We start from the raw sequence: 21,116 nt of genomic DNA, 5'->3' as shown, positions 1-21,116 counted from the left end.
TAAGTTTATTTTCATTTGTATTAAACTAATTTAATTCCGTTTACTTGATTATATAGAGAAAAATAATTCTAAAAATTTATTTTTCAGTTGTTAGGTCCAAGAACAGAGTCTTAGACTATTTTTATTATTTTATCCAACAAATATTTGAATATTAACCCTGGATATCCCAAATTCAATTCCTACTTATTAAAGAAAAGGAAATTTAGACCATGAGTGTTGCATTTTCCCAGAAAACTATTCATTCAATGAGGATTCATTGACTACCTATTCTAGGTCAGTTATTGTTATACGTTAACAGGACAAATTCCCAGCTTTTGTTAAACATAATTTAATAGATGACAACTGAATTAATGGCAGAACTGAAGCAGACTACAACTTCATGTTCTTTTTACTGAAAATAAACGGGAAAAAATCCCTTTGAAATTGGGTGTTTAGTTTAAAAAATAACAATTTTAACCTTAGTCTTTAAGAAAGTAATAAATTAACTAAATAATGTAAAATGTTTTACTATTGACATGTACTGGGCTTGATTGTAGCCAAATAGGACATTCTGATGGGCTTCTGCTGCGTCATTATTTATCACACTGTTGCTAACCAAAGTTTTAAAATGTATTGTTTTACTAATTATATTTTCAACAAAATTATCTTTTGCTCTAATTTGCAAGTGAAAATAACATAATTATGTTTAAATAAATAGCAAAAAGGACAGAGTAAATATATGTTGGAAGTTATGAAGTGAAGTGAAGGGGGGTATATATTTCAACTATCAGTCTTTGTAAGATGAACAAATACTAGTTATATTACCATGCTGTCTACATTAAACAACAATGTAAACATAATGATGGTTACAGAGGAGGGCTATATTACACAGAGAATAATTAATCATATCATTAATAACTTGAAAGATGTTCTTTGAGGTTGATTTTGTAAGGATTTATCACAAATAAAAAAGGAGGAGGAAAAGATAACCCCAATCCAAAACTCGCACTAGAAACTTGAGAACCTGACCCTCCTCTGGTTCTTTTCCCTTGGAAAAGGGTCCTCAAGACTTTTAGGAGAAATAGTAAAAATAACAACAATAACATCAAAACATGTTTCTTTACGTTGTGTATGTGTGTGCATGTGTATGTGTTTATTATCTTTTTACAGTTGACATTCAATATTATTTTTATATAAGTTTCAGGTGCATAGCATGGTGGTTAGATAGTTACATAATTTATGCAGTAATCCCCCCATTTAGTCCAGTAACCACCTGGCACATAGTTGTTAAAACGTCATTGACTATATTCTCTATGCTGTACTTTGCATTCCAATGACTGTTTTGTAACTAACCATTTGTGTTTCTTATTCTCTTCATCTTATTCACCCTGCCCCCAGTCTCCTCTCTCATCTGACAACCATCAGCTTGTTCCCTCCATCTATGAATCTATTCATGTTTTGTTTATTAATGTTGTCCTTTAGTTTTTACATATAAGAGAGGTCATATGGTATTTGTCTTTCTCAGTCTCACTTATTTCACTTAGCATGATGCCCTCTTGGTCCATCAATGTTGTCACGAATGGTAAAATTTTACTATTTTTTATGGCCAAGTAATATTCTATTGTATATATATATATACCACATCTTCTTTCTCCAATCATCTACACATTAAAAAATAGAGTTTGTCTATCTTTAGACAAAAGAAACATTCTAGTACTAATTTTGTTCAATAAATAAATATTATTGTGCATCATATCCTATGCAATAGAGGGACAGCATATGCCTCAATTACTGAAGCTTGGGTTGGGGGAGGGTACTAAGTGGCTTTATATTTGAAGAATTACACTCTTTGATTCAGACATGGGTATGGATAGGTCTTTTGTAGCTCTGATTACTAAATCTCAGGACCTACCAACAGTTTTCTTCCTACCAAAACATAACTAAAATATTTCTCTGGTAATCACAAAGTATTGCAGAATGCTACAAAAAGAAGATTAGAGTACACTCAGGGAAGAGGATCAGGTGATAAACTATTGGGCATCATAAACAGAAAGGAATGAAAATACACAGTAATAATTTTTCATAAGAAATTTACAAGTAGGTTGAACGAAACCAATCTGCTGATATTTGATAATAAGGAAGATATTAAGAATGAGCTTTCTGCAAGCACAGGGGCAGATGCAGAGGATGGTCTTTGTCACAAAAACAGAACAAAATCCAATCATAGACTAGCATGGCATAAGAATGGCATACTGTGATGTTAAGAAAAAAACAAAAAACGAAAGGAATCAGTATCCTACAATTTATAATTTATATGGAATCACAAAAAGACCTAAATAACCAAAGTAATCTTGAAAAAAACACACAAAGTTGGAGACATCATGCTCCCTGATTTCAAACTATATTTCAAAGATATAGTAATCACATCAGGATAGAATTAACAGAAAAACATAGATTGAACAGAATAGAGCCTAGAAATAAACCTGAGAACAAGGCTATAAGTAATCAAAACACCATGGTACTTGTATACAAACAGACACTAGATCAATGGAACAAAATAGAGAGCCCAGAAATAAATCCATTCATATATGGTCATTTAATCTATGACAAAGGAAGCAAAAATTTTCATTGGAGTGAAGACAATCTGTTTGATAAATGGTTCTGGGAAAACTGGACAAATACATTTAAAAAAATGAAACTGGAGCACCTTATGCCATATACAAGAATAAAGTCAAAATGGATTAAAGACTTAAATGTGAGACCCAAAACCATAAAACTCCAGAAAGAAAATATGGGAAGCAAACTCTCAGACATTAACTTAGTAATATTTTTACTGATATATCTCCTCAGGCAAGGGAAACAAAGGAAACAATAAACAAATTGGATTACATCAAACTAAAAAGCTTGTTCACAGGAAAGGAAACCATCAGGAAAAGAAAAAAGCCATCCTACTGAACGGGAGAAGATATTTGCCAATGATACATCTGGTAAGGGGTTAATGTCCAAAATTTATAAAAAAACTCATAGAACTCAAAACCAAAACCAAAACCAAAACAAAAACAAGCCAATTAAAAAATGGGTAGAGACTCTGAACAGACATTTCTCCAAGAGGACATATAGATGGACAATAGACATATGAAAAGATGCTTAATATCACTAATCATCAGAGAAATGCAAATAAGAACCACAATGAGATATCACTTCACTCCTGTCAGAATAGTCATCATCAATAAATCAAAAAACAACAGGTGATGGAGAGGATGTGGAGAAAAGGGAACCCTTGAGCACAGTTGCTGGAATTGCAAGTTGGTATAGCTGGTATGGAAAACAGTATAGAGGTTCCTCATAAAAATTAAAAATAGAACTACCATATGACCCACCAATTCCCCTCTGGGTGTTTATCCAAAGAAACTCAAAACACCAATTTGAAAAAACAACAAAACAAACAAACATATATGTATATATGTATATATATATATATATATATATATATATTTATATATATATATATATATATTTATATATATATATATATATATATATATATATATATATATATATATATATATATATATCCCTATGTTCACTGCATATTGTTATTCACAATAGCCAAGGTATGGAAATAACTGAAATTCCCATGAATAGATGATTGAATAAAGAAATTGTGGTACATTTATACAATGGAGTATTACTCTGCCACAAAAAGAATGAAATCTTACCATTTGCAACAATATGGATGGACCTACAAGATATTATGCTAAGTGAAATAAGTGAGACTGAAAAAGACACATACTGTATGATCTCACTTTTATGTGGAATCTAAATGAGCAAACAAAACAGAAATAGACTCATAGATACAGAGAACAAACTGATGGTTGCTAGATGAGAGGGGGTGGAGGGATGGGTGAGAAAGGTTAAGGGATTAGGAAGTTCAAACTGGTAGTCACAAAATAGTCCCGGAGACGTAAAATACAGTATGGGGAATATAATCAATAATGTTGTAAAGACTATGTAGGGTGTCAGATGGGCACTGGATTTACCTGGGGATCACTCCATAGATTAAATAAATGCCTAACCACTGTATTGTATACCTGAAATTACTATAAAATGATACTGAATATCACCTATAATTTTGCGCGCACACACACACACACACACACACACAAACACACACTGTATTGGTCCTTTGTCAAGTATATACACCATGCATGTCTTACAAATGCCCATCAAACTTGCAAGAGATGGCTCCCAATGGATGTCAGAACTGGCTGCAGAGCTTTCTGTTTCTCTGGTACCCAAATCAATCTTACGATAATTTAAAACTATTTGGTGTTCCTAATAGGAGTACTGTAAAAAATAAGCTGCTATTGAAAAAATAAATTTAGAATAGCAAAATTTCACTGATGTGGGGACATAAAGACATTTCTCCCTCAAGTAACTCGACATGGGAACCATTTAACTAATTTGTTTTAATTCTTCATGGAAGAACACACTCTAGAAATACGAAGTCTAAGAAAAATTCCCAATAATATATTTTGCCATCTGCTTTTCTTAGAAAACAATCAATTAATAACATAATTGCCTTGGCATTATGTTCTGAGTTGTACACATGCTACATTGGAATGCAAAATTCAGTTTTTTGTTTTACTTTTTTAATTGTGGATAGAGTGTCTTGAAGTTTTTTTTTTTTTTCCTTGTTTTTTTTTTTTTTTTTTGTAATTGTATCTTTGATTTTACATCTGGTAAGCATTCTCATATTTTGACCCCACTCATTTATTTATTTCAACTTCATTTCAACTTTAAAAATGTAGCATGATTTTAGCACACTTACACAATGGATAATAATGCATCACATCATTCTAGGTTTTTGATTAGCATCTCAGTGATTTTCTTGCTTATTGTTTACATTAAAGTTTAATAAAATATGTTTTATTTAAAGAGATTATTAAAGAAGGAGAACAAGTTGTTACTGCATGTGCACATGATTGTTGTGGATATCTATCTATATCTATCTATCTATCTATCTATCTATCTATCTATCTATCTATCTTATAGATATATTTGTTTTGCTAAGGAAAGTTCGTGATAAAGGTCTTAATGTACAACTGAAGGAATTCATCAGAATCCCTAGTGGTTCTGATTTTCAGGAAGAAGGACAAAATCAATGAAGTAAACAGCTCTGAGATAAAAGAAGGATTTGCCCATTATGTTAAATGGAACAGATGTCACATGTCTGATGATTCATTCTGGAAGAAGCTCTCTGTACTACAGAAGGGTCAGTTATATCTTCATAGCAATTAGTTATAATATGTCTTATGAAGATACTCTACTAGGATCTGAACTCAGGTTTTTAACTGATAAAGTCCTAATGGTGAATTTACATAATTTATATTACATTGAATTATACATAACTGATCTTATAAATTCTATGTGGTTGCTATTATATCTTTGTCTGCAATGTTTAAAAAGTAACTACTGAAGTAAGAACAAGGAGGTTGAAGGTCATTTAACCTCCTCCCCACGACACTCTGCAGCAGCAAGGGTACGGCAGAAAGAATGGAAAATGTTTATAGGAGGCCTTAGCTGGGACACTACAAAGAAAGATCCAAAGGACTACTCCAAATTCGGTGAAGTTGTAAACTGCCCTCTGAAGTTAGATCTGATCACAGGGTGATCAAGGGGTTTTGGCTTTGTGCTATGTAAAGAGTCAGAGAGTTTAGATAAGGTCATGGATCAGAAAGAACATAAATTGAATGGGAAGGTGATTGATCCTAAAGGGGCCAAAGTCATGAAAACAAAAGAGCCCGTTAAAATTTTTTCTGTTGGCGGCCTTTCCCCAGATGCACTTGAAGAGAAAGTAAGACAGTACTTTGATGATTTTGGTGAGAGGGAATCCATAGAGCTCCCCATGGACAAGACCAATAGGAGGTGTGGATTGTACTTTATTACTCTGAAGGAAGAGGAACCAGTGAAGACGATAATGGAAAAGAAATACCACAATGTTGGTCTTGGTAAATGTGACATCAGAGTAGCCATGTTGAAGGAACAGTATCAGCAACAGCTGCAGTGGGGGATCCAGATGAGGATTTGTAGGCTGACTGAGCTCGTGGAGGAGGTGGTGACCAGCAGAGTGGTTATGGGAAAGCATCCATGCGAGGTGGTCTTCAGAATAGCTATAAACCATACTAAATTATTCCATTTGCAACTAATCCCCAACAGGTGGTGAATCAGTATTTTCCAATTTGAGGATTTATTTGAAGGCGGCTCCTGCCACCTGCTAATAGCAGTTCAAACTAAATTTTTTGTTTCAAGACCCTCAATGGAAGTATGACATTGAGTCCCTCTGAAGTTTAATTCTGAATTCTCATTAAAATAAATTTGCTTTCATTGTTTCATTTCTTAATTACTATGCTTCAGAATCAATTTGTGTTTTATGCCCCGCCTCCCCAGTTTTGCAGAGCCAGTCTTGTGTTAAAAGCCTAATGTGACAGTGTCATGATTTAGTAGTGTCTTACTGGTTTTTAAATAAATCATTTTTGTATACAAATGCATTGGCACTCTTTTATCATTAGAATACGAAAATTTGAGGAATATAATTTTTTTTTTGTTTTGGTCATGGAATCGAGTTAGTAGAAGCACAGATTTGGAAAATAGTAATCCTTGTCTAAATTGAGGACCTAGTTAAGATTGCAGTGAAATTTTAAATGTTTTTAGTAAAAATCTAATTTTTGCCACAGCGTGACTTCCCTGTCTAAATTGGAAATGACTTAATGTAGTTAATTTGTTTGTTGGATGTTTTAATACTAACGTAGTCAAGAAGATTTATATGCATACTGTCCCAATGCCCAGTTTTTGCTTAATATGTATTGTACTTTTTAGAACAAATCTGGATAAAGGTGCAAGAAACCCCTTTGCAAAGATACTTCATGTTTTGTGCTTCCCTTAAGTAAAAATAAGAACTAAGAAAATAATGTGAATCATAATAGAAATGCAGCTAGTTCAGAGATTTTTAGTGCTGTGGTAGACTTACCCTCCATAGATATTCAAATGTTGAGGGAGGATTAAAGAAATGTATACTGTGCTTAAAAAAAAAGTAACTATTGAATAACAATTGCATATAGTAATAGAACATAATATTGTGATAGCATATCTATTTTGCATTTGATTAATATATAGAGTGCCTTATGCATTTCAATTTGCAAGCTATAAATTGGTTTTTCAAACCATGATTATAAAAACTACGTTATTTGCTCAGCTTCTTAATGATGTTTCCACTATTCACTGTAATTTTCATAGACAGAATAAAGTTTTGACTGAAATAAATCCTACTTTTGAGCAAAATTGTGTCTTGTAGTAATAATTATCACTCTCAATAATAGCTACTACTTACTTTATGTTGTGTCAGGCACTTTTCTAAATACTTTTAAATGTGCTCGTTTCAACAGCATTATGAGTTACTATTATTAACCTCATATTACAGATTTAAAAAAAACTGAGGCAAAATAAGTAGCTTATGAATGTCACACTGAAAATAGTATTGGAATCCAAATCAAGCCACCTGATGCCAATACTAAACTCTTAACAATTGCACTCACTGCTTTCCCACAAATACCTCCTACCCGTGCTCCCCCATAAGACATTATTCCATCATCAATTTTCTTACAAATGTTGAGACTATGACGTGCCTAGAAATAACAACCAATATAACATACAGAGTCTAGGTCAACATTTTCAGAAGTAAAACTTTTTATCTAACATAGATAGATGAACGCATAAGTCTGTCTTTTAGTCTATAAATAAAGTCGGGGTGGGGGGTAGGATCGCCCATCCCCTCTGTAAGGATATGGATAGACTAAGATGATCTCGGGAAGACACCTGATCTCAGTTACTTGGGAAAACATGAAATATGTCCATTTATTTCCTTTTTTTAATTCATAGCTCCACACCTAAATGTTAAATCATTAATAACTAAAAGGCTTAGTTCATAACTTCCATTAAAAGCTATTACATATAAATGTAAATTATGCATTGACAAAAAGTATTCAAATATTTGCTAATGGAAATCGAAGGCCATTAAATTAGCGACATATATTGCATTGTTTTGGGGTCAAACAAGGTATTGTACAGATAAAATTGTTTCCATAGGTACATTTCTTCTTGAACGTGGATGAGTTTTAAAAGCAATTTGTAATTTAAGGTGTTTTTATATTTTTGTAGTCTTATTTCCAACAAAATCTCCTGTATTCATCTCCATCTTAAGCAGGGATAGACAGACCAGTGCTGCTCTTCTAGAGGGATGGCTCAGTGGACCCACAACAGTTCTGCTTTCAGTGTGTTCTGGTTTGATTTCAAAGTGGTAAAAGACACTGAAAATAGTAGCTGTTGTTGGAAATATCTCTTCTTTTTAAAACCACAGTACAGGACAATATTCTGCATTGTAAAGGTGCGATTATTCAAATAAACTTCTCCCCAGAGACACGCCCTCTACAAATAGGCTTTGCTAGTACAGGAATGTCCATATGAAAAAAAGTAGAAGACTAATCAGTGTTTTTTTTAAAGAAGCAGCTGCAATGTCTGTTTCAATTTGTCAAGGGAAACCTTCAAATCACCTTGTCGATTTTTCTAATTTATTTACTAACATGGAGCCAACTTGAGATTTACTTACTGGTGGGACCATGTTACAGTTTCATTTATTTCTCATTAAACATTCTGCTGAATAGAAATGCCTTATCACCCACCAAAAAAAGAAGATCACCAATGGAATCCTTAAATAAATTGACTCTAAGTTTGGCTTGAAGTGCACATCGAAATTATTAATTTCAATGTTGTAAATACATTGTAAGGCATGTAAACAAATACATGTTTAGAAATCTATATAAAAATGTTTTCACTTCATTTACGTGATTTAGTCTTTTCAATCCTTTTTCTTTTACTGTCTGACTTGGGAATCAAACAACATTTTGTCTTCAAAGCAAACTACTGAAATCTATACCAGAGATAAAATCTGGAAATATTTTTCATGATGCATGTTACCTCTTTATTGCATATAGCTAAATATAAATTAAGACATTGATACTTGCCAAAAGTCTGCCTCCTGTAATTGTGTAGCAAAGTAATTTAGGAAGTTCTTAAACATACTTACAAAAAAGGTATTTTTTTTATTTTCTGTGTTTAGTTCACATGTGTACAACAATAAGATATATTTTTTGATTATATATTTCTATTGGTGAAACATTTTTGAGCATGCTTCCATATTTACTTATGTATCACTTGTACACAGGTGCTACAGTACTAATACACCATGGTCCATATATGTGTATATGTATGCATAGCATGTAGTATTTATAAACAATAGACTGTATCGTCAGTGAAACTCTATTTGACTGCAGCCTAATACCTCAAAGATGAATGTTTTATTATAGTTCACAAGGTGAACTATGTGGGCAACAGTACATTTATATTTGTTCAACTTTAATATGATCTTATGCTTGAAAAGTTATACTATCAATCTGAACCTTCTGGTTTACCTTCTTTTAACAGTAGAGATCATTTAATACATCTGTTTTGTGTAAATTACCACCAGATGGCATTCTCGGTTCTTTGCCCTCTATATATTAATCAAATGTAGAATAGATATGCTATCACAATATTATGTTCTATCACCATATGCACTCTTATTTCTGAACTTAGAACTACTTTATTTAGTAAAATTCTTGTTAACAACAACGCCAAAATTATATGCATCGTCTTTTTAATTATGAGAAAGAGATAGCAGATATATATATTACTGTGCTTAAAGAGACTTGAAAACTAGTTTAGGTCCTTTCACCTACTTTGGGCAAATTCTTATACTTCTCAAAGTATTTGTATTATCATATATAAATAAAGAATATTGGACTAGATGGTTCCATTCAAACACATATGATCAAACAGCTGTCCTGTCCATGGTAGTATCCTAAATGTGCTGGGAGCTATAGAGGTGAATTGCCAATTTCTTGAACTATGTGCAGTTAAGAAATAAAGCTATTTACCTGACTTTTTCATTTAATTAAATTGCCAGATTCACTGTTGTCCATTTTTTTGGTAAACACACTGAAAGCAAGTACAAGGCAAATCACAAAGGATCTAATATGGTATACCAAGTTTATACTTTGTTATATACTATATGAAATTAATTCTCTAAATTTATTTCATGTTATATAATCCACACAAAGTCATCCACATTTTTGCTTGTTTTGTTTTGTTTTTTTGTTAATTGGTTGGTTGGTTTTTGGCTGGCTTGTGTTAACAGGGCAGGGAATTACATGATCAAATGTGTGCTTTATAAAGATAAGTTGGAATGGATCTTTATACTAGCGAGAGACCAGTGAGAAGACTATAGAGAGTCAAGTATGAAAATAATAGTAATAAGTGGCTGAAATAGAATATATCACTCTTTCTAAGAGAAGGGATTGTTTCAACATACAATTAAAAAAAGAACGGATAGGAGGTAGAATGGAAGATGATTCTGAAGTTTCTAGGTTGGTAGCAGCGTAGATGGTGAGTCATTATCAGAGGACAAAAAAGAAAATATGAAAATAAGATTTTAGTGAAATGTAAAAAATTTCATTTTGACACGTTGGCTGAAGATTTGTGGTATAACCTGATGAAAATATTAACTTATATGGAGCTCAATAAGAAGGTAAGAGATACAGGACATAGAGAAAAATTCTATCAACTATGTTCAGCAAAATTAACAGTAAACTTTTCTCCTTTTTATCCCCCTCTGTATTTTATTAATAGCACAAAGATTATTTCAAATTTACTAGCATGACCCTTTTATCCAAAGAATAACGTGTTATCTATCTGACCACTTTAGATACAGATGCTAAAATAATACATCCTGGACAAAAAAAAGAAGAATATGTATTTACTTCTATTTTCAGTCCAAAGAAACTATGTGTATTATATGTTGTTTTAAGTGTATTATATGTATTAAAATAAAAAGGAAGTGTTTGCTATTATATTTAATTTTTACATTACTTACTGTTTTGCTATAAAATTGACGTAAATATAGTTTTGGTTATTGAGAATAATCCTGTTTCATGTGGGAACTATATTACATTCAAAGTGTTGCAGTAATATACATTTGATTGGACAGGATTCCGAAGCATAGATGCTTCTCTGATTTTTCCCAAGAACACATGAAACTCTTTATTTTTTCTTTTTTTCTCGCCAGCAGTCCCACATTATACAAAATTTCAATTAAGTCTTTTCCTTCTAGTTTATAGGTAGATGAAAATAGTGAATTTCACCAAAGGTTTAAACTTCTTTTTCTATCATCAATGAATTTATTAGTGGTCTAATGTAATAGCTTACTTTTCTACATGACTTTTAAAAAGAACTGTTTCCAACAAAAGTAATGCAAGTTACATTTCAGCAAATTCTATGCTGTTGAAATGAACTAAGAAATGTTAATTTTAATGGGGAAAAAAATGTTTTCTACAATACATCCATGGCTTCCATTGTTATGTTTCCTTAGTAGAAGAGATTTAAAGCATTTGCTGAATGACTATAAAGAGAACAATTTCATTTGTAAGCAAAATTTAAAATACTTCTTGTTAATGTTTTTCTATAAATAATCAATATAAAGTTCTTTTTATTTGAAGGTTTAATGAAAACATCAAAATCAGAATAAGGCAAAGAAGAAGAAAAATATCCCAAAGAGTAAGTTTCTGGATCAAGACAAGTTACTTTTCTTCCAAAAGTTAATGATCTTATACTTAGATTAAAGCTAATGAGTCTAATTTTACCTCTTACTCTTCAAAAAAATGAATGTATGTCAAATATTTCTTTAAAATTGTAATTTATCATATTTATGCTCAATGGTAAATTTGGTGACTACGTATATTTAGTCTTTTTTCATTTGTTATTTCTCCTAAAATGTTCTCATGTGTAAGTAGTTATACTTGAAAGATTTATGAAATCTTTTATTTTATCATTAGAAATGAATTAATATAATTTAGTCATTATATATGTATGAGGTGTAATAAAAAATATGGTGAATGTCTAAATTAAAAAAAATTATTATAGTAAATGACATATCACTATTAATCCCCCTCAAAGTCTTCCCCCTCACTTCGAACACACTTATCCCATTATTCTTGCCACTTTGTGAAGCAGTTCTGGAAGTCCCCTTCCATGAGTGTTCTTTAGTGGGGCTGTTGTGGCTGCCTCAATGTCCTGACTCTATTCAAAACATTTTCTTTCATGGTCATTTTGACTTTGGGGAAGAGCCAGAAGTCGCACAGTGCCAGATCCAGTGAATAAGAAGGACACGAATACAATGCAATGTTTTGACAGAAATTTCCATACCGGAAGCAATGTGTGACTCGGAGCATTGTCATAATGGATAATGAAGTAAAGACATTTTTTTAATGGAGTGATTTTTTTTTTTAATGTAAATATTCACCGTAGTTTTTGATAACAACTTGTATTTGTTCTTTGGGGAGGTAAGAGAAAACGTAATAAGCACATTAGCACCAGCTCCTTCTGCCTTCACTTTTGAACCTACACTACGGTATTCTACGCATTTGATATATGTAAATGGTATTTGTCAGATGTATTAAAATGAGTTCAAGATGAATCTTTGTTGTATACTGTAGCACGATAGTAATTTTTCTTGAAAACATGCATCATTAAATCATGTAATGATGGTAAATAAAAGAACAGCAAAAGACTGGTGAAGAAACTGTTTGTGGAATATAGCCAAATTAATTATTTTTAATAATTGGGGGGGGGAATTTGTATTGTTGCATTTTTAATGTTTTTATATGCTCAAAACAACCAATTTAAAAATATTTACTGTTTGCATTAGTAAGTTTGAAAATTAACGTACCATTACAAAAGAGGTGAGCAAACGTATTTGTGCAGAAGAATCGTTCAGAATCTGGAAGGTATAGTAACTGGTTTGATCAAGAGGATAGCAGAGGAAGATTCAGAATAATATGTGAGGGAAGGACATTCCAGGACTAGTGTATAGGATGCACAAGGAAGGGAGAGAGAAAATAGCATGGCTTGTTCAAGAAACGAACTATTGTTGGTGCATACAGTGAATATAGGTAATGGGGGGAAATGAGGAAAAGAGGGAGGTAGGCTCATAAGGTCTAATCATGGAGAGCATTTAATGCCTTTATACAGATATTGGCCTTTACTAAAGAGATAAAAGGTAACCGCCAAAGATAAGATGAAGGAAAACTAACAGGTCAATATTTATATTTCAGATATTTACTCTGAACAATGAAGGGGATGGTTTTGAGGAAAACCTGGAAACCAGATGGAAACATGTTTTAAATGTCCAGGCAAGAAATGATGAGATCATGAGGCTCTGGCTGAAAGAATCAATGAAATAGTGACTATGGAGACTTCAAAAAAAGAAAAAAAAGTAAGGGGTTTAGGATGATACCAAGGTTAATATGATCAGTAGATGGCTGACTGCATGAGTCTGAATTTTTTCATCAAATCAAGTTCTCGAGTCAGGGCGTGCTTTTTCTTGGACAATGTAAAAATGAGCCACTGAAATCCCGTGTGTAGGTGATGACAGTACCTGGCTCTTCACATTAGCATCAGGCTGCAGTTTTCCTACCTAATTACTGTGCACGTGTCCATTCTGACTCCTAACTATTCTTCACTCAATAAGCATTATCACAGGGCTTACCATGGCTGAGTACTTGCTGGCTGGCTTTTTGCTCATGCCCCCTCCACCCAATTTTCAGTTTCAATTTCTCATTAATCGTTTATGCCAGCTCCTACTGTTGCATCTAGATCTTAACTTGACTGTTTGTTTCTAATCAGATAGATCTCCTGGATATATTGTGTGGAGGCTCACTGTGAACATCAAGGAACTATGAAGTCAGACAATTAAATTCATGAACTCATCCTAGAAAAAATGCCGCATACCTCATTGCTGAATATCACTATGGTCACCTTCAAAGTACTCCCCTTAGTAAGTTATACACTGATGCCAGGGCCTACTCCACCCTTCAAAGCAATTTTGGAACTCTTTTTCTGAGATGGCCATCAGAGCTGTTGTCGTATTACCATTGATGTCCTGAATGTCATCAAAATGTCTTCCTTGCAATATTTCCTTAATCTTCGGTAAAAAAAAAGAAGCCATTCAGGGCCACATCAGGTGAGTAGGGAGGGTGTTCCAATATAGGTACAGTTTGTATTGGAACAGTTTGTAAACAGTTTGTTTACTGGCTAAAAACTCCTTCATACAGAGTGCCACGTGAGCTGCTGCATTGTCATGATGCAGGAGCCATGAATTGTTGGCAAAAAGTTCAGGTTCTTCTATCTTTTTCACGCAGCCTTTTTAGCACTTCTAAATAGGAAACTTTGTTAACTGTTTGTCCAGTTGTTACAAATTCATAATGAATAATCCCTCTGATATCAAACAAGGTTAGCAACATCGTTGCAACAAGTTCGCAAACCTAATTGTCAGACTTCATATTGCCAGTTCCACCTAGCTCCACTAGCTAATAATTTTGGGGTAGAAATCAGTGGAGTGTTTAGCATTCTCCATTGCCTATACAACTGTGATTTGTGCCACTAACTCTTTCCTACAACATTTGTTTCTTTTATGCCTGTGAGCTATCCCACCACATACTGCTCTCATTTCCTTTGGTCTTCCCTTGCTGAATTTCGTAGGATGGAAAACATTTCTACAGGATCAGAGATTGTATTAGAGAGAGATTCTCATCTCTCCTTATCCTCCACCAGGAAGGGAGGAGTCATGGACACATTTACTTTGCAAGAAAAAATTCACACTTTAAACAATGTAACATAAAAAAATGTAACCTATCTGAATTAAATCTAACCCATGTTACTCCATACTGGGAAGATTAATAGTGATTAAATTGTTCAGAAGCATATTCTTGCAATTTTTTGTTGTTTTTCAAAGTTGTAAAGGCAGATGAAACATAACACTTAGAGTAGCACAGAGGGCGTCTCTCTACATCCAGGATTAAAAATCAATTTCTCTTTTATACTTTCATATGTATTTCTTTTTTATATTTTCTAGGAACTTAAATTTGTTAAGTTATATTATATATTTTGATAACAAAAATTATATATATATATATGTATTATCAACAATATATATAATATCAACAAGTCACTGATAAAATTAAAGATATCTCAGCGACTCGTATCTGAGAAAATTTAATGAGGGTTATGCTGCCATTTTTAAAAACCAGCATCTTTACTAGTGATGTAACTATCATGCAGTAGATAATAAATGGTAAAAACAAAACCTTGAGAAAACATTCTTGCTGTTCTTCATGGCCCCAGGGTTAAAAAGCGTGATTTCCTTTGACAGCTGGCCACTTTGCTATGGCCAAGGGACAATTTAATGCAAAAGGACAAGCAGCACCAAAGAGACACAACTTATGTTCTAACTTGGGAGATCAGTCTTTGGAATGGCACCGCAAGCTGCAGTAGTTAAGGACTCTGGAATTAGAACTGGGGGGTTTAAATCCCAACTCAGCCACTTACTAGATTTGTGACCTTGGACAAGATAGTGAACCTTTAAAACAACTGCAAAATGTAAATGATGCCTTAACCTCTGAGCCTTTTGTAAAGATTAAGGGAGGTAGGAGAAATAGACAATTAATTAGGGCTGAGCTCATAGGGATGTACAATAAATGGTAGAGTGATCTTTGATAATTCAATTGCTATGGAAAACTTTGGGATTCCTGAAAGAAAAGAACAAAGTAAGGATATAAAAGTGTGCAAGAAAAAAATTATAGAAAGGCTGAGATGTTGAAGCTGTACATGAACAAAAAATGGAATAGTACAGAAGTGCATTGTTTATAAGAATTTACAACAAAAGACATCTTAGAAATGCTACTACAATAATTTGACATTGGGTTACTTGCAAAGGGAGAATGGTTAATTAGGGCAGCAGAAATTCATAAGGCAGTGGGAAACAACGTAAAATAGGACAACAGATCAAATGAAACAGAACCGAAACATGAGATGATACATCAATCTAGCAGGGTCAAAAAATGACCAACAATTCCTTAGAAAGGACAGACTGGAGATTTAGGTGCATGGACACTAAAATCACATGGCCTGGGTCCAAATCCTGATTTGGAATATTTACTAGTTGTGTGGCCATGTACAAGTTACTTAAGCTCTCTGTGCCTCAGTTTCTTCATCATGTAAAAACTGGTTAGTAACAATACCTACCTCCTTTATAATTGTACTGAGTTTAAATTAGAGTTAATATAAGCAAAGCACTAAATTCAGGCTTCTGTAAAAAGTAATATAAATGGATCCACTTCAAAATGGAATCAGAGCTGCCATCCTAGAGTAACTGTCTTGCATGTCTTACTCCTTAAAGCTTTGGAATTAAAACTGGGCAAAATAATCTTTGGATTGAACCTAAAGCAGCACTGTATCCCAAACAACTGTTTGGAAAGCTAATAGGAAGTGGACATTATGAATACAGGACTGGAAATTAAAAACATCCTTTAGAATTAGAATCACTGTGTTAGCTTACCTGCACCTATAGAAATTCCTTCCTTCTATTCATGTAATTGTTCCCCTTCCCTTTCTCATAAAAATCCCTTGTCTTCACTTCCTAATGGGAACACAACTTTGGTTTCTGCTTGAATCAGTGCTTCCAAATAGTATTTTTTTGTACCTAAAATAAACACTTGTCGACTCTTAACTTTGATCTTGCATTTTTAGGTTAACATCATACAAACCTACTAGCTGCATTAGAAGCATGGCTATTATGATTATTTTAAATGTGTCCAATTGTATAGATGCCTAAAGCATTTGCATATGATTATCCACTTATATATATCAACTCATAATTTTATCAACAGCAACTTAAATTATTCTCATAAATGACCTTTTTTTAATGTCCATTGAATGAAGGTACTTAAAAGGATTTTTTCCTTTGCTAGATTGTTAGTTCACTGAGTAAGGCTTTTATATCTCTGTATCTTCATTAAAATAGTTTCCAAGCCTGGCTCTACATTACAATCCCCTTGAGAAACTTAAGAATGCTAATCTCTGGACCCACTTTAGATGAATAAAATTAGATTCTCCGGAGGAAGGGCTGTATTATTAAGGTGTCCCTGGTAATTTTAATGTACAGCCATAAGTGAATCTGAGTGTGGGTAGAGTTTGATAAAACTAACAAACTGCAGTTACTCAGGGATAGCAAAAGCAAGAAGCTGCTACCATTTTCTATACCTGTCTCTTTTCTCCAGTGTTTCAATAAGTTTCTCCCTTTTCACTATTTTGGTGCTACTAAAAGTAAAACCCACCAGATGTTTGTGCATACCTTACTGAAAATAAGGACTTTTTTCCAGAATGTAAATCAAGTATGCCCTTAATCACACTGCTTATTTCACCTGACAATTTGTCTTTCTTTTCTTTTTTTTTTTTTTTCATACTGAGGTTTTGTCAATGAAAGAATTGGTGTGTTGCTTTACATCCTGGCACAAACTCATTATCTCCTGGTGGACTTCTCAGGCAGGGTTTATGGAGCAGTAGTTTGAGTTCCACTCTACTAGTTACTCACATCAGCATGAGAATTTGCAGAATATATCACATTTAAGATCAAAACAAACAAAAGCCCACTTTTGTCCCACATTTCCCTCCATCTCCTGTACTTTTACAGTTATCCGTATCTGTTGCCTTTAATTGCTCTTGTACAACCACTCAAAAAAAATTGAAATCCTGCTTTGTTGAAGTTACTATTCTGACCAATCAGTGGTTAGTTGTCAGTCTTCATCTTCCTTGATTCCTCAGTAGTGTTTGACATAGTAGATCATCTATGGCAGCCTCTACTCTAAGCTATTGATTCACATACCCAACATACTCCATATGTTTGTTTGCTTGAATATCAGTAGGCATTCCAAATTTATTATATGTAAAATGAAATTTTGATTTGTGTCCCTGAACCGTCCCTTCCCATAGTCTTACCTCTTCTCACAGTTACCACCGTGTCCCAATCCACAATGATCTCTCACCTGGACTCTTGAAATAGCCTCTTAAGTATTCTCCCTATTTCAGTGTTGCATTCACCCTATGTTTTGTCAATACATCAGCCAGAGTAATCCTTGGAAAACATAAAATACATGATCACTCTTCTCAAAATCCTCCAATGTCTTTCCAGTTCTGAGTACAATTCAAACCCTATTAAGATTAGACAATCTAAACAAGACTACATCTAGTTTTGCCACTAATTCTGTGATCACATCTCTTAACACTGTCCCTTTCAGACACTATTAAGCCACAAAGGCAATTTTTCTGTTCTACAGAGACACTTTGATACTAGCTAATTTTCAGACAAGCATAAAAGGCAATTACATTTCAAAGTTTTCATCATTAATTCAAAAAAAAATGGTGCTAAATTTTAAATCTAATGAACCTATGGAAATATTAGCAATGATTTGATTATCAGATTGGCGAGTTTTCATTATGCATTTCACGTCTGTAATCTTCACTAGACATAATTGACTAATATTTCTGATGAGTTGTACCTCAGAAATTATTATCTTATATAAAATTTCATTTAATCAGATATGTCTTTTAATGAATCCTCATTTGACTTTTTCAGAGTAAATAAAACATTTTTCTTTTAGCTAGAATCAGAATTTTGTAAAAATCACATGATATTTTCCCACAATTATGGAAAAATGATTTAATGAAATAAGTTGTAAAGTGTTTATATATACATATGCATATATATTTACATATATAGTTTTGTTTTCATTTACATGTAATTCACATTTCTCAAAGTTCCACAGACGATGATCATCCAACTAAATTAAACATTTGACACAGATAACCTAGAAATCAATGCATAATATTTTAAACCTATTATTTTCATGTACAACTGAGCACTATTTAAATCAAAATTAGATTTCTACCAGAAATTCTATATTAAAGATAAATAGGGAAGTGAAGGAGATGTTTTTATTAATAATAACTTAGCACAGAAGCACAGTTATACTTTTCAAATTATTGCAAATATTACTGAAATACAACGCAATCTGTCTAGCAACTCTCAACATATTTCAGGTATATCAACAAAAAAAGTTCCTTCAAATAAACTGTATTTCATGTTCATTGGGTGTTGCCTTACTCATTATAAAATGTACTAAAATATTGACCTATTCAGTTCTGAAATATTCCTCACTATTTTATTACTCAATTATGATCTTGATCACTCATTATTTTAGGTATCACATCAGATGCCAAAATTACTGATTTGCACTTAATTTTTAGAAGAAACAGTATATTGGGAAAAGACTGGAACTCAGAGTAAGGAAACCCAGATGCAATTATATTGCCTGAAACAGTGATTTGACCCTGATCAATTTACTTGCTTTTTTCTGGCTTTCAGTTTTTTTTCTCATCTGTAAACTAAGGATTTTTAAACTGATGAATTGTATAATCTGTGCTAATTCTAAATGTCAACACTACAGGATTGTGTGTGGGGAAAAATGGTGGCTGTCTGATTCTGAACATCCCCTACAATGCCACTAAACATTATATAAATAAACAAAGATGAAAATAAAACCATGCTGACCTATGCGTTCAGAATACTACCCCATTATTGTCTGTAAACAGAATATATATGTAAAAAAAAAGTCTACAGAATTCACCTGCATGACTCTGAATGTAGAGTATAGGATGGGAAGCTTAAAAAGGTATGCAAAAGCTACAATAAAAAGGCACAGAGGACATAAACAAAACACATGCAAAACCATCCTCAGAAATACAAAGTTAAACATTAAGTGCCAAAATAATAAACACAGTACTGGGACTTGGTAGTTTACAACACTGATTAAATGGAGGGAACTTAAAGCGTGTGGAACTAAAAGTAGCAGTCTCAGAAAGCATTAATTATGAGGTAGAAACACATATACATTGAAAGGATACTACTCACTGGGAATGAAACAGTGAAGGAAAATAATGAAAACATAGAAAAGTAAATGAAGAATCCCAAAGGAACAAGAGAGAAGCAAGACATGCCAACCCTTCTTTGACCCCAGCAATGCCATCCATAAAATCAACTGTAGAGAAGAGAACATTCTCAAACTAGGAATACTGTCCATGAAATGAATAGAAATAGGAAAAAGACAATCGTATCTATGCAAAACTGTGATAAGTTAGAAATGGGAATCAACATATTTCTGGTGATATACAGAAAACAAGCAGGGAGTTGAATAAAATTGTATCACAACTCCCCAAACTAAATATACTCAAACAAGCAATTAGGGAGGTTAAATACTTCCTTGAATCAGTAGCATATATAGTAGAACTATAAATGGACATAAAACAGGTTATAAATGAAACAAAAGTTGATTTACCTCAAGAAAGAAACAGAAGAAAATGATAAAATTACACTAGAAGTGAATATAAATTACAAGGCACCTAAGGAAGAAATATTCAAAATAAAAGTTTATAAAGATATTGAATAAAAGCAGGGAAAAGAAAAACTCAGGAGAACAAACAAATAAAAAATGGGATAAAGAAGTAAAATGGATCAGAAAAAAAGTAGCTGAAATGGAAGATAGAAAAATAGCATAAGTTAGTTTAGTATCCCTAAAGAAGGAAACCAAAACAATGGAACAAAACTAATATTTATATGTATAATCTATGAAAATTTCCACAGATCAGGGAAGCTCAAGTTTAGACTCAAAAGGACCAACTGGGTGCCAGAGAAGACTGAACTGTTACAATCACCTCTGAGACAGATTCTAATGCATTTTTTAAATAAAAAGAAAATAAATTCTTCAGGGCCTCCAGGGAGCAAGTTGAAATAACTCACAAAAGCATAAGAATTAGACTCTTTTCAGACATTTCCAAAACAATGTGCAAAGTAAGGAGTATTTTCAAGAAACTTAAGGAAACAGAATGCACTCAGGATATTATGCCCAACTAAGCCCTACCTTCAAGTAAAAAAACTATAGAAAAACAGTCTTGCACATGAAGAACTGATGGGAGTATTGCTACATGTGTACCTTCGAAGGAAGATACTATGGGAGGAGCTGTGTCTAACCAAGAGATGACTGGGAAAATTCTGGCTAAGAACTGATTGTCAGGAACTCATATTTTAATTTTAGAAC

The 21,116-nt window shown here is 33.0% G+C and overlaps 1 protein-coding gene and 1 pseudogene across 5 annotated transcripts in view; one reads left to right on the top strand and one right to left on the bottom strand.

The window, feature by feature from the left end:
* Nucleotides 1-21,116, bottom strand: part of CSMD3 (CUB and Sushi multiple domains 3) — a 1,092,836-nt gene that overhangs the window by 456,001 nt on the left and 615,719 nt on the right. The gene's annotated exons all lie outside the window — the stretch shown is intronic.
* On the top strand, nucleotides 4,184-6,168 carry LOC109454555 (heterogeneous nuclear ribonucleoprotein D0 pseudogene; annotated as a pseudogene).

Source organism: Rhinolophus sinicus, chromosome 6 (genome assembly GCF_057876585.1).
Source record: "Rhinolophus sinicus isolate RSI-liver-muscle chromosome 6, RSI-T2T, whole genome shotgun sequence".
In the NCBI taxonomy this organism is placed as follows: Eukaryota; Metazoa; Chordata; class Mammalia; order Chiroptera; family Rhinolophidae; genus Rhinolophus; species Rhinolophus sinicus.
The sequence above is the reverse complement of the archived record's forward strand: the minus strand, read 5'-3'. Positions and strand labels throughout refer to the sequence as shown.